A 15,593-nucleotide genomic window follows, 5' to 3' on the forward strand; every position below is an offset into this window, starting at 1 on the left:
AAATGAGGGTCCTTCAACCTGGAAGACTGAGGACATACTGTGAATGAACGCCGTCATCACGGTGTCCTTCATTCACAATGCACAAGTGTGAAGTGCAGAACTGACGTCATCACATCAGTGCCATTCTCTGCATCGGTACGGACCTCCCTGCCCTGAAAAAAGGAAAAAGGGAAGACTACCCTGTTGTGTCATGTGATTGGACTAAAGCAGGGGTGTCAAACTCAATTTAATCGTGGGCCGCATAAACATTACATAAACATTGCCCTCAAAGGGCCGGTTGTATCTGTAAGACTATATAAATGTATCTAATCTTTATCATAAATTGCCTCTGCATTCGATTATCACTGGTTTTAGTAATAACTTAATACCTAGATCTGAAAGTAGAAGTCTAGGAAATGGCCCGGTGGGCCGGATTCGGCCCCTGGGCCTTGAGTTTGACACATGTGGACTAAAGGCTTTAGAAAAGGTAAGTATACAAAAATTAAAATAGCATAAAATACACCCGGAGGGATCCAGAGTTGGAGTTAAGCTTTAAGAATGCTTAATAACTGTTGTGATAACCACAGTAGGCTTTATAGAGAATCAGCAGTAAAGTAAAGCACAGCTACCGCTCAATACAACTAAGAGGGAATAAGAACCTGCATAGGTAGATGTATGCAGAAAAAACATTTCAAAACAGGAAACGTTAGTAAAATTATGTAAATTAAGCTGAGCACATTTACACATTTGGTTGCCCGTAACCAGCTTGAGAAAAGCAAGTTGTATTCACGAAGAAACTTGTTCAAAGGCAGGGAGACATCTTCCCCGGCTGTCACCCTCAGGGAACTCTCTAACCATTTACAGCCAGTCTACAGCTTAAAGGGAAAAGAAAAAACAATCTGCTCTTCAAAGCAGGCCTTGCCTCAAAATACAAGGCCCACTTCCTTGTTAGTCTCTCACCTAAAAGTGTTTCCAAGAACCACCCGCACTCCTTACGGTCTGCAACCTTCCAATGGTGGTGCTGCTCATGGTGATCACACGGATGTCGCCGTGCAAAACTCAGAATAGTCTCAACAGGTCACCGACACACACATAGATGAATTGAATATCTGTTTGATATGTTTACTGAAGAATGTCACAGCATGTCATTAGAAGCTGAAGCTAGCGTTTAGGGACCTCGCAGGGACCCTTCATCAGAGCAACATAGTGACAATAGAGATATTGAATTCATCTGTGTGTGTGCCGGTGAACTGTTGAGACTCTCCCCTAAAAGTAACGGAAACATTCAACGTAAAACAATAAAAATAACAATATATATATGAACTGCGTCAATAAGAAAGCTAACAGCTACAAGGCACTGGAATGCACACCCACTGTGAGTGTGTATACGTGGAAAAATGAATAACTGAATGTGCCCAACTACAACAATGAACAATACAAAAAAACAATACAAAAAAAGAATCTATGACTCATAAACAATTGTCAGTGAATAAATAATAAATAAATCAGATGTGAAGTCTGTAAATGTTCATAACTCTGAAGTGATGTCCATATATGAACACCAATAGTGATGAATATTTCTTGTTCCTTCACCAAATGCACCACGTGCACCACACCAGATATAGGGGTGCTCACCTTATTGACAGACCCCAACAAAAGGTCAAATCGGGCAATTCCATTCTTAACCAGGGGAGGGAACCCTCAGCTCCAATCGCTCACAGATGTCCTCCAATAATGGCAGCCTGATCCCTGACGAACAGTCCGTGAACGCATCGCCCTCCTGACCGCTCTTTACATGTAGATAAGGTTTGGACAGTGGTGACCAACGCTATCATGTACAAAGAGAAGTATGGACACCGGCAGTCCAGATGCAATACAAATGCGTCTATTTATTGATGAAGATCCAGCATTAATCACACTTGGTGCAACGTTTTGGGTGTCTAGCAGGATCCCTTTCCTCAGGCAAGACATGTGATGACATCACACGTCTTGCCTGAGGAAAGGGATCCTGCGAGACCCCGAAACGTTGCACCAAGTGTGATTAATGCTGCATCTTCGTCAATAAATAGACGCATTTGTATTGCATCGGGAGTGCCGTGATCCCTGACGAAATCACGCTGGATGTAACACATGTAAGGCGGAGCATCTGACGTCACATTGATCTCTATGACTGACGGTCTTGGTTATTTGAAACTCCTGCATACACTCCTAAGAGAGATTCCATGCTGTGTTACCACTGCATTTATGTAAGTCATTTTCTTTTAATAAATCATACTCTGTTTGGATGGTACTCGATATGGTGTTTGCTTTTTCTTTTTGGATAACTTGATCCTGGTATTGACATCCTATACTGAGGAGGCCTACAGTTCGATAAAGATCAGAGATTATTGTTTCCCCGCCAAAGAAGTGACATACAGGTCTGTTTGCTGGTCTGATTACATTATTGGAGGACATCTGTGAGCGATTGGAGTCGAGGGTCCTCTCCTCTGGTTAAGAAGGCAATTGCCCGATTTGACGATTTGTTGGGGTCTATCAATAAGTTGAGCACCCTATATCTGGTGTGGTGCATTTGGTGAAGGAACAAGAAATATTCATCCCTATTGCTGTTTATATATGGACAGACTGTATCTTCAGAGTTATGAACAATAACAGACTTCACATCTGATTTATTTATTATTTATTCACTGACATTTGTTTATGAGTCACAGATCCTTTTATTGTTTTCTTTGTATTGCTCATTGTCTTAGCTTGGCACATTCAGTTATTCATTTATTCAACGTATAACAAACACACACACACTCAAGGAGAAAAATATACAGTATACTTAGCTTACACCCAACCTTCCACCTAAGGTGACGTCACACACCTAACAAGGTTGTATTTGATGCAAGGTCCGCTTTAAATTTGATCCGGGGTGTTTTATTATTAGACACATCATTCCAAATAGAAGAAATACAATTGTAAATAAACAGCAAATGACAGGCAGAACAGATATCAGATGCAAAGCAAATGCAGGAGCTCTGAGTCAACTAGAAAATGCATGCTCCTTTTCAAAACCCATTTAAAGTATATATTATGCAGGTTACCGCTCTGGTCCCTGGCCTGTTACAACAGCGGGCTTTTTTGGCCTATGATGCATTTGTTAAGAACATCATTCATTTTTCAGCTAAGCAACTATTGCAGAACACGCAGCAATACCCTAAAAAAATAGCTGTCCTGGCAAATCCACTGCCTAATGCACTAAAACGACTGATTTCCTGAGAGAGGAAATTAAGGAAAGTCAAGAATAAAAGGGAAATGAGTCAGGATGTTTATTTTCTTCACAGTTCCATGGCAACTTTTACTTTGATACAGAATTTAACTTACAGAGTACAATTTCTGGGTTTGATGGTAAATAGGCGGAAGTAGGCTCAGGGAATAGGATGGGCCTGGAATCTACTTCTCCATATTGCTACCTACTCTAAACTATTATCTGACCATATTCTATCATAGTACCTTCCTGTACTTGTGCCCTTATCATCAAATCATAAAGCAAGGCAATTATATTGGCCATGCACTTGTAATATACACTGTCCGCTATAGTTCAGTGGTGATTTACATGGAGTGTGTGATAACTGCCATTATGTTTAGCAGAAGCAAAGCGCTCAGGGACTTGGGATTACTGATCACTGTTATCATCTGTGGTCACCCTATCCTATCCTTTCTATATATTGTATATTAAAAGCTGATCTGCTGCTAGTTTTTCCTGTGAGCTCTCAGTGCAAAGTGTAGAACTCAGACCTTAGTGATCAGCCCCGACCAGCTGCTCACAGGACAGGTCATTTTTGATCCCTCCCCCTGTGAGCTATAAAGACATACTCTTACCTTCTCTTCCATTGCTGGATGATTATATCACCAAGAAAGCACATGTGCCTCCTTTCAGGTCCAACCTACCCACCCATTTCCTGTACATATTACCCGCTGTTATACCCTCCCCACCCCTCTCCTGCACATATTACCTGCTGTCATACCCTCCCCACCCCTCTCCTGCACATATTACCTGCTGCCATACCCTCCCCACCCCTCTCCTGCACATATTACCTGCTGTCATACCCCCTGTTGTATGTAATACCCTCCGCACTCTTCTACTGCAGATAATGACTGCTGTCACTCCTCTACTGCGCATACCCTCCACACAACTCTCCTGCAGATAATGCCCGCTGTCATACCCTCCACACTATTCTCCTGCAGATAATGCCCACTGTCATACCCTCCACACTTCTCTCCTGCAGACACTGCCCGCTGTCATACCCTCCACACTACTCTCCTGCAGATACTGCCCGCTGGCATACCCTCCACACTACTCTCCTGCAGATACTGCCCGCTGTCATACCCTCCACACTACTCTCCTGCAGACACTGCCCGCTGTCATACCCTCCACACTACTCTTCTGCAGATACTGCCTGCAGACACTGCTCGCTGGCATACCCTCCACACTACTCTACTGCAGATACTGCCCGCTGTCATACCCTCCACACTTCTCTCCTGCAGACACTGCCCGCTGGCATACCCTCCACACTCCTCTCCTGCAGATACTGCCTGCTGTCATCCCCTCCACACTACTCTCCTGCAGATACTGCCTGCTGTCATCCCCTCCACACTACTCTCCTGCAGATACTGCCTGCTGTCATCCCCTCCACACTACTCTCCTGCAGATACTGCCTGCTGTCATCCCCTCCACACTACTCTCCTGCAGATACTGCCTGCTGTCATCCCCTCCACACTACTCTCCTGCAGATACTGCCTGCTGTCATCCCCTCCACACTACTCTCCTGCAGATACTGCCTGCTGTCATCCCCTCCACACTACTCTCCTGCAGATACTGCCTGCTGTCATCCCCTCCACACTACTCTCCTGCAGATACTGCCTGCTGTCATCCCCTCCACACTACTCTCCTGCAGATACTGCCTGCTGTCATCCCCTCCACACTACTCTCCTGCAGATACTGCCTGCTGTCATACCCTCCACACTACTCTCCTGCAGATAATGCCCACTGTTATACCCTGCACACTTCACTCCTGCACAACTATAATTTCCTGCTTTACTATAAAAATGTACACACGTTTATACTTCCTAACACTGCTATATATAAAATATTGTTTGTATGTAATGTAATGTAATATCCCCAGTCTTGCCCATTTCAGAATGGGTACATGTTGCTTTTCTACATTATAATTTACCTGAACATCTGTCCTAACACACAGTTTGGCAAGAATGATGTCACTCTCCAGAGACAATATTCAAGAACTATAACTGAGAGTATATCCAGATAAAAATATATATTTAGTTCAGCCTAATGGGACGAGGCTCATTTTGCATAAAGATTCCAAAAGACGCCAACCAATCAGGTGTTCTCTATTAAACATCTTATGGTATCCATTGACATAACTGTATGGATAATAACTTTAGACTCAACATACTCAGACAAATGAAAGGTGAATGCTGATGGTTACCACAAGCCACTGCATGTTGCATTTTACCCGTTAATGTATTTCACCTACAGAAAGCTTTGAAAAACTACAGTTACATGGTCACTGTTTTACTAAATATGTTTGAGGTGAGAAATTACAGATTTTATACTATTTGAAGTAGACCTGTCATGAGAGAAATGTGGAGGTTGCCATTGCTGGTCTCCTGAATATGCTAGTTGACTTCTGGCTTCAGTACTTTCTCAATCAGTGACCTGGACCGAGTCCAACCAAAGCCAATCAGGAAAGTTAGACTAAAGTCAGAGCTCCTGATCGGCATACCTGTTTTACCCTTTCATGACCAGAAACCATTGATGCCTAGATGCCCAAACAAAATGTAGCAGCATGAATATACCTCAATATGGGTTGGTTAACTATAATTATTTTGCCTACCTAAGGTCTTGTTCACACCAGCCTCCACGGCGTGGTGTACTTGTACTCGCCCAAATGCTCCTGATACTTATAGGAAGCGGGGCGGCGAGTCATTGCACACCGGGGAGCATGGAGTTGGCTTCCCGGCCAATCAGCAAGCTGGGGGCGGGTAATGACTCCCCCCCCCCCAGTTTCCTGATTGAGAAGCTGGCCAATCAGGAAGCAGGGCAGCGAGTCCGTACCCGCCCCCCGGATTCCTGATTGGCCAGAAGGCCGGATCCATGCTTCCTCATCACCTGGTGACAAGGGTGCATGGAGCCGGCTTCCTGGCTACTCCCGGCTAATCAGAGAGTCGGTTAACCAGTTGACATCCGCGGTGTTAAACCCCCTTCCCATCCAGGCCATTTTTCAGTATTCAGCGCTGCGGTACTTTAACTGACATTTATTCCGTCATGCAGCGCTGTACTGAAATTAATTTTATACCCTTTTTTGGGGACAGATAGAGCTTTCTTTTGGTGGTATTTATTCACCACTGGGGGTTTTATTTTTTTACTATATTAAGGAAAAATTACCGAAATTTAAAAAAAAAAACAGTTTCCCCTATATTAAATGATAAAACATTTATTATTACCCAATTTTTTGGTAAAATATAAAAGATGGGGTCACGTCGGGTAAAAAGACACTAAACATGTCAAGCCTTAAAATTGCGTGCGCGCGCGAAACCTCAAAAAACGATAATACCCAAAATTGGCCCTAGGCGACGCTTTAAAAGCTGTTACCGCTCATCAGTTTAGTGTTATCAGTGATTGATGGCCCTAAAATGATTGCTCTCACTGCGACGTTCGCGGCGATATGTAACATGTGTAGCGCAATTGTAATTTTTGCGCGCTGGGGCACCGGACGCGTATTTACGTTTATAGGCGCGTAAACGTGGGGGTGGGGGAGTTAAACATTTTGGGGGGGTTTTTTCCCCTTTTTTTATATGTGGCTTTTATTTTATTTTATTTTTTTATGTGTTACTTTTCTTTTTTTTTATTTATATTTTTTTTTTTGCACTTATTGTTATTGCTATTATATAGGGGGATAACAACCCCCTATATAATAGCAAAGGCACACTGACAGGTCCTCTTTATGGAGATATTAGGGGTCTCTAGGACCCCTAATATCACCTATGGACCCCAAAAGAAGCTGATAAAGCAGAGATCTGCTTTATCAGCTTCTTCTCTCTCCAGATGACTGACAGGTGAATGCGGAAGTGATGTAACACACATCACTTCTGCATTCACAGCCCGGACGGAGATCAGCAAGGAGCTGATCTCCCGTCCTCCTCCTCCTGACGCCCTCGGAGCGCGGGGGGGGGGGGGGGCGGGTGCCGCGAACGAGCACATATAGGCGATCGGCGGGCTATGGACCCGCTGATCGCCTATATGTGAAACACCCGGTACCGGGTGTTCGCATTGGACGGGTCTTTTCTGCCCGTGCGTGCCCGCTAGGGGGCGCGCGCGAGCAGAAAAAAATTGCCGTCTGGAGACGGCAACCCGCAGATGCTGCAGTGCCGTCCGTCCGTTTTTTTACTACGGGCGGACGGCAAGAGGTTAATCGGTAACGGTGAGTAAGGCTGGGTGGCAATGTTTTAAACAAAAAAGGAAATACACATTGCTATTTTGCTGCATACAGATTCCATTGATAGTTTGAGCAGAAGCTTCAATTGGGCTTTAAAGCTAGTGACTTAAAAGTATTGAAGGGAGGCAGTTACCATGACAGCCAGGCAACTAATCAGCAACGGCAGCTTCCATATTTCTCTCATGATAGGGTTTTTATTAATAAATGTTTGCAAGGGGAAAATAGTTTTCTGGCATACAAAGTAAAAGGGAATCTACTTGAAAGGGAACAAAAAAAAAGCTGATGGGAACATTTCATTGTTACACTAAAGTTAGGTGCTGCAAACTGACTTTCACAAGTGGATATTTTTCTGTTTTCAAATAATCGTGAAATGGAGTTTCAGTCAATCCAGCCTTTTACTGCTGGGGTTCAGTTGTACTGTTCTCTGTAATCCTGCAGTGAAATTCACAGGTTTTTTTTTTTTTAAATAGATGTGTAGTCGGCTTATTATCATAATGGGTTTCCTGTTGTATTTTTGTACCATTTCAAAATAAAAGTGTTATTTTGTTTCTGTTTTTGCCAAAGTTTATTTCTTGTTTCTATGTTATTGCACTTTAGTTTTATGTACAGAAGATTTTGCTTGGGTGTAGGCCTCATTCTTCTCCCCTAGAATGAAATGGTTATTCAGAGTTTGATGAAATGCCTATAAAGTATGAAATCATTTCTAAGTATAATTTAATAAAAAAATAAAATACAATGCTGAGCTTTATTGTCTCCATTTATTTCTCTAAATATTGCACGGGATTTGACACTTGAGACCAGTACATCTAGATAAGTGTTCACCAAGGTAAGCACTGCGTTGAAGCATATTTATGTAATCTTTATTTAAAGTGACACTAAACTCAGGAGTAAATCTTAAAAATACATTCAAGAACCTTAACAAGGAACAACAATGTATCTTATTTGTGTATCACTCGGCTGTAGATCCTCAAATCATCTCTGAGGGCTAGTTCACTCCATCCTCAGTGCGTTCCGGCCCGATTGTGGAAAAAGTAGTGCATGCAGCATTTTTTCTGACTGCACCAGACCGGAATGCAAGCACTGATGTGCCACACGTTCCCGTGCGGCCAATTGCATTGCAATGCCAATTGCATTGCGGACGGAGGGTCGTGACTGCGGTGCCATTGAGTTCAATGCACCGCCATGCCCCCTCCTGCCCCAAAACAAAGTGAGCCAGCCGGAAAACGATCCAGTGCATTCCAGCTACAATTGGGCCGGAACACACTGAGGATAGTGTGAACTAGCCCTGAATTGGTGCTGACACTGTCCTTCCTTCTGTAGGGTAGCTACTTTTGTTCCCCATGGTTCCTTGTGTAGTCACCGCTCCAAGCTCACTCCCGGGATGGACTCAATACCAATTAGTAAACTAAACGTGAGATTGTAGTAGAGAGTAAACTTGGAGCGGTGACTGCTTTACAACACACACAGGGACCATGGGGAACAAAATTAGCCCCCCTCCAGAAGGAAGGACAGTGTCAGCACATTCAGAGATGATTTGAGGCTACACAGACAGGTGATACACTAATAAGTTACATTTTTGTTAATAGTTAAGGTACATGAATGTATTTTTAAGAATTAACTCCTGCGTTTAGTGAAACTTTAAACCAGAATTCTTGTTAAAAATATTTAAAAATTAAATAACTGAGCTAAAGTAAAAAATTTTAAAAAGCACCTTTGCGTACAATACTAATCTTCTCCGCAACCACCAGATGTCCCCTCGTCTTTTGGGTTAAATGATGGCCAATGTCATTCAACTCCCTTCCTCTGATCCCAGGCTGTCAATGATCTGCCCTGTGGCAGACATTATCAGGTAACCCGGGTTCACAGTGCTCCTGGACTGAAAAAAAGAAGAGGTAGAACCCTTGAAAAAATAAGAATGCTGACCCACCTGCAACAATGAATAGGAACAATGGAGAGCGTGAGTGGCAGGATCAGGGTTCAGTCCTGACTGTTGTAAAGAGAAAGCTGTGTGGATCTAGACAGGATCAGAGAGTGAAAATCTCAGGATGTACCCAAGGTAACTCCACTAAAAGTGAAGCTGCCCTTTAGGTAACCAGTTAAAAGTAAAAACAATCTACAAATGTCTACTAGAGAAGAAAATTGGTGGTCAATGCCTCTATCCATAGCCTTATGCTGGCCACGCATAGGGAAATTCTGGAACTTCTCCAGAGGCTTTCAGCGAAAACAAAATGATAACAAATAAACAGTCCACGTGGCTCTGCCAACCAGGATTTCAACTGCTTCCTACTTTTGAGAGACCAAATGATACAACTTGATAACTGAAGGAATTCGCTGCAAGGCCAAACTAAATTTGTTTTCAGTCAAGGCATAACCCAATTTTAATTGCTTGGTCATTTTTAACTAGGAAATATTTTAAAACTACAGATATCAGATTGTTGCTCTATGCCTTTTTTTATGTGCAATCAGGAGCTTTTAACACTGCAGAAACATTAGCAAACGTGAATAAGCAGCTACTTGTTATTCTTAGATTTAGTGTTTAGCATTTTTCTTTTCACATGTCTCTAACTGTGAAGAGGTTTTATTGATGCATCCTACTCACAATTCGTTAAATGTTAAAGGAAAAATCTCAAATCAGGCTTTGATGCTTCTTTAGCTTGAGGTGAGTGCACAGTGCATTATTGCTGCAATTCCCATGACATTTACATTGGATTTAACATCCTCAGCTGTATGTAAACAAAACTGCCAAACATCTAGATAATTCATATATAAAGGCTGAACAAAGCATGCATATTTTGCCCATAGCAACAATTCAGACCTCCGTGTTTAATGTCTACACATGGATACCACCAACTGCAGTGCCTATGGGCCCACCACATGTTATGTATAGAGGCAAAAACAGCTTGAGCTTTGCTATTAGCACATATAGAACTGACACACATAATCACACACACAGAGAGAGATCCACGCCTTTGAGGTGGCCATACACCTTACAACCATCACACAACTTTCCTTGTGCGATGGTTGTAAGGTCATTAAAACCTGGTGATGATTGAAAAGCTACAGGCTTTTGAATGAGCATTGACAATACTGATAGCCACGCCCCCTGCAACATTTTACCACCCCGCTGTAGTGCAGGCAGGTGCAGCCTACATGAGGGTAACAACACTGCTTTGGATTCAGAAGCAGTGCAGCATGGTTGGCACACCATCACAGGGAGCTGCATGAGGTGGACTTCACTGGCAGGATCAACTGTGTTTGTGTGACTTTGCAGGGGGACTAAGAGAGAATTGTAAGTGAAGATGTGCTTATAATTTAGTGGTCATAGTCCTACTTTAAATGCACAGATAATATTTTCTGTTGACATGAATGGCCTGGCACCAGGGTCTATTTAAAAACAGTATCATCCTGGAATCAAGAGGAACAGTGCACTTAATGATCAAAAATTATTTTACAAACATCTCTCCAAAAAGAAAGTATTAAAATGTTTTTTTAATGACCTAAGCATGTGTGTCAGGTGACATTACCTATAGCAGCTGAACATTTACACCCCTAACAACAAGCTGAAATAACAGCTGTTAACTACATATATCGGCCTTTTGTCTCCATCTCAAAACTGAAAGACAACCTGTAGTTTTACATTACAAAGAACTGATGTAAGTGCCGCCCTGTCTGGAATCTCCTTTCACACTGCGAAAGATTACGGAGGTTATAAAGATCTTCTGAATGACTCTAAGCACCCCAGGGACATGCTATGACAGTTGCTTAACATTGCCAATGATTTTCAAGTGTCTGCTGGCCAACAGATCTCATGGTGTACATTGGTCAAACCTGACCCAATACTCGTTCTCCAACAAACAGGTATTGGGACAGGTTTGTGTGTGTGTGTGTGTGTGTGTGTGTGTGTCTCTAAATTGACCTCAAGTCCAACTGTCAATGCTTGCCAAGTTGAACACATATGTTCATAGCATCGCACCTGCAACACACCCCATTTTGGAGTGTCAGATGCCTGAGTCCCCTGCCATGTGCTGTGGTTCTTTCCACTGACCCCTATGTCATTACTGTGTCCTGCGGTGGTATACGGGCTGTCAGGAGGAACCACAGAGCACAGAGATGGAGGAGGAATCAGACACATCCGGGGTGTTTATATGTGAAGTGGCTTTTACTCAACAAGAGTGTAACTTGGTGGCAGGACTGGTGAGTATACACCCTCTTCTTCTGCAGGTCATGAGTCAACAGAGACCATAACATACAGGGGTACAGGTACTCTTAAAAACAAGATCACACAGGGACTCGTATACACACATAGACATTCAACCTCAAATACTATGAAACTATATGTAACACAGTTGCTTTAATTATGCATTAATAGATATAAAGTTGCTTTCATTTGTGCCGTTTATATCAGCCTAGAGGTCAGCTTTAAAAACACAAATGGAAATGAAATACTTTCATTGAGTGTAGAGATAAGGGGAAATATTGATAGGTAATGAGTCACTTAATTTAAAACTAACATATTGGTTTCTGGCTGGATGCTGCAGGCAGGAACACGCAGCAGCTTCTTATATCTCTCAGAAATACTGATCACGTGATCTCTGAGTTCTCATCTCTGCTTACCTGCCCCAGACCTTATGAGGGGTGTCAGACTTTTATTTTACTAATTGTAGCAGTTGGATTTGGACTGTCCACATGCAGCAGAGGATGCAGCGCTCCATAGTACGAGTAAGGGAAGTTGAGAATCCTGGTAGGGGGAGATGTAAGCCAATGGTGGAGCCAGCCTACCAGAGTGCAGCAATAACCAGAGCATCAGATGTGGGTGGTCTAACCATTTTAAAATGTATTTGATCCATCTTATTTCTTCATCATGGAAGAATCACATGAATTCAAAAATTTACCACAAAATTGCTGTAGTTTACCAGAAGGGGGTGCAAAGTAAACAGCAGAGTAGACCAGAAGAGAACATAGTCAGGAAATTGCATATTAGGATCGTGACTCACAATTCAGAGACGTTACAGAAACCCCACCCTGTATGTTCTTCCTGAGCATTATTTGCTGGAACAGCCTGGAGAGAGGCAGGATTGAATGAGTCAAGTGAACATTGCCTACATAACTCTGCACTTGTAAGATTGTGTACATAACACACAGGATAGTATTTATATTCTCTAGTTTCTCTGATTTCTTTTGCATTACATGTGATGATAATAACACACTAAGCTCCTGTACCTTTTCAGGCGTGGGCCATTTTGTAGCGCGTTAGGGACGGGCTGAAATACGCCAAGGTGTGAACCAGACCCATTGAAAACAATGGGATTTTCATGTTTGAGCGTTTTGTAGAGCGTTCGTCGAGCGTAGAACGTGCTACAAAACGTTCAGGTGTGAAGGAGGGCTAAGCTTCTTATCTCATGTTAAGCCTCTGCAGAGATCACCTACTTAGCTTAGGTATTATGAGTATGATTATACACACTGCCTAATTACTTTAAGGGGTGTGATCATTATTTTGCTGCCCCTTTTATTTGTTGCTTGTAAAGCTGGGTGCCTATCGAAACAGCTAAATAGTAAATAATGGCTTTGGGTAGGGATGTCCCGATACCGATACTAGTATCGGAATCGGGGGGCCGATACCAGGCATTTTCACGAGTACTTGTACTCGTGAAAATGCCACGATTCTTAAGGCCCATACCGGCCCTTTAAATTTTCAAATAGCAGCGGCCGTCCGCTGGGGACCTGCAGATAGCTGTCCATGGCAATGCCTATCCAGTTCTTTATATCCTCCTCCTCCTTCCCGGCGCAGGCACTGCCATGGACAGCACCGAGGATGGAACTACTGCCCAGGGGCTAAAAGCTGGGGCTTCCGCGCACACTGATGGGGAGGACTGGGCGGGGAGATGGACGAAAGTCGCGGGCCCCAGCAACGCACAGAGTCGGCCGGACTGAACGTGGGGGAGGCCGGGTCCTGACATAGCCGGTTCGGTGAAGTGCCAGCAGAGCTACTGCAGATGTCCACGTCGCCCGGTGAGATCGACACGCAACCTGGTAAGAGGAATTCTACTTTGGAGACATGTATTCGCAGAATACATGTTCCCAAAGCAGAATACATGTACCCAAACCAGAATACTATTCTGCCTTAGGGACATGTGTTCTGCTGTGGGGACATGTCTTCAGTTCTGGTGACATCCGTATTTAGCCCTGGTGAGAAACTGCCCATAAATCATCAGTCTGTGTTGTTTTAGAAAAAAAGTCACCTGGCCCTTTAGGAAAAAGTATCGGTAATTGGTATCGGCAAGTACATGAGGGACAGTACTTGTACTTGGTTTTAAAAAAGTGGTATCGGGACATCCCTAGTTTTGGGGTGCTAAAAGTTTGTCACCCAACAAAGTCAGTAATGTAGAGTTGAGGGTTAATTGAAAGGTTAAAGTTAAAGCAGAACTCAAGCCAAAAAAATGAACAGCCAATTGAAAGAGTAAATAAAAAAAATAACTGCAATACTCGCTTTCAATCTGGAGCGTCTTCTTTTCTGCCACTAGATGGCATCAGTCTTCTGGGTTGAATGACAGCTAGCATCCCTCATTCCACTGTTTCTGAGCCCAGGCTGTTATGGACCCGCCACCAGACTGTGACTGGAGAATGATGGGGAAGCAACACAGTGATGAGCTCATCTCTCTGTCACTCTGCTTTCCTGCCCTATCAACATGCTCCTTGTCAGTGCATGAATTGATTGGCACCTTGTGCTGCTTTTGCCTCTCCCGGTCTGAGCTCTGCTTTACATGGACTGCAATAGGCTGATACCATGTTAAATTCAGGTACTTACACTGCTTTCAGTAATGAAAATACATTAAAGGATGTATTATGTGTTCAGCTTTAAAGAATATGTGCACTTTACAAACAAAATGTACTTAATGTGACCCCTATTACATCCAGTGCTGCAAGCCTTCACTACCCTGGCCGTGCCTGCTGATTACAGCCCCATAGACTGTGGGGACATGTCCCAAGGCTGGAGACATGCAGCAACAGTCCAGAGAGCACCACGCAGGGTCATGATGCACATACCCTCACAAGCCCGGACTGGGCAACTTCCTCTCTTTCTGCTTCCTTTATTACACTTTTAAACAAGTTTTAAATGTGACTGGTGGCTGTGAGAAGCTTCTGCATCCGATATAGCTTCTTCATCAGATATAGCACTGACAATTGACATAGCGCTTTACGTACTGTGCATTCACCATCAGTGTTTTTCCCCAAAATCTATATTTTATCCTAGATAGAAAGATTTGAAGGCACTGCTTACAAAGCCAGAGGGCACCCCAGTGTGCCGCGGCACCCAGCTTGAGAAAGGCTGACCTAAGGTCCCAATCTCACATACATACATGCAGCACACACACAGGGCCGGATTCCCCACAAGGCCACCGAGGCCCGGCCTCAGGGTGGCAGGGAGCAGAGGGGCGGCATTGTTATGGAATCCCCGACGCCCGGAACATGCAGTCTGGGGCGCCGGGCGGTAAGTTGTTTTCTACATTTAGCCCAGGGCTAAATGTAGTGTGAGGAAGCCCTATGTTCATCCATTTCACCCCCCACCCGCACCTACCTCTCTCCTAGCTGGCTCCGTCCTCCCCCCGGCCGCCAAGTCTCTCTCCTCACTGGGCACTGATGCGGTGAGCACAGCGGCAGGGTTAAAAACTAACCCTGCCGCTCCCTGTACACAGTGAGAGCGGAGAGCAGTCTTCCCCTGTCAGCTGTCACAGGAGTTCCAGCACAGTACTGTGCTAGAACTTCTGTATTGGAGGTGACAGGGTCAATAAAGAGAACCTGTCACCTCCAAATGCTATCACACAGGGGCTTGTTAGTTCCTGTGTGATAGCGATAAATAATAAAAAGGTGATTAAAAAGTAAAAAACAATAAGAAAAAAATTATTGAAAAATAATAAGAAAATAATTATAATAAAAAAACAATAATAAGACAAAAATATTTAAAAAATAAAAAAGTAAATGATAAGATAAATAAACATTTAAAAAAGTTTTTTAAAAAGTGATAATAAAAGTAAAACAAAATAAAGAAACAATAAAAAAATTTAAACTAACCCTGCCGCCCCTGCCATCCGTTTGCCATTCTCCATTGATGGG

Source organism: Nanorana parkeri, unplaced genomic scaffold (genome assembly GCF_000935625.1).
Source record: "Nanorana parkeri isolate BGI_ZX_2015 unplaced genomic scaffold, ASM93562v1 scaffold485, whole genome shotgun sequence".
NCBI lineage: Eukaryota > Metazoa > Chordata > Amphibia > Anura > Dicroglossidae > Nanorana > Nanorana parkeri.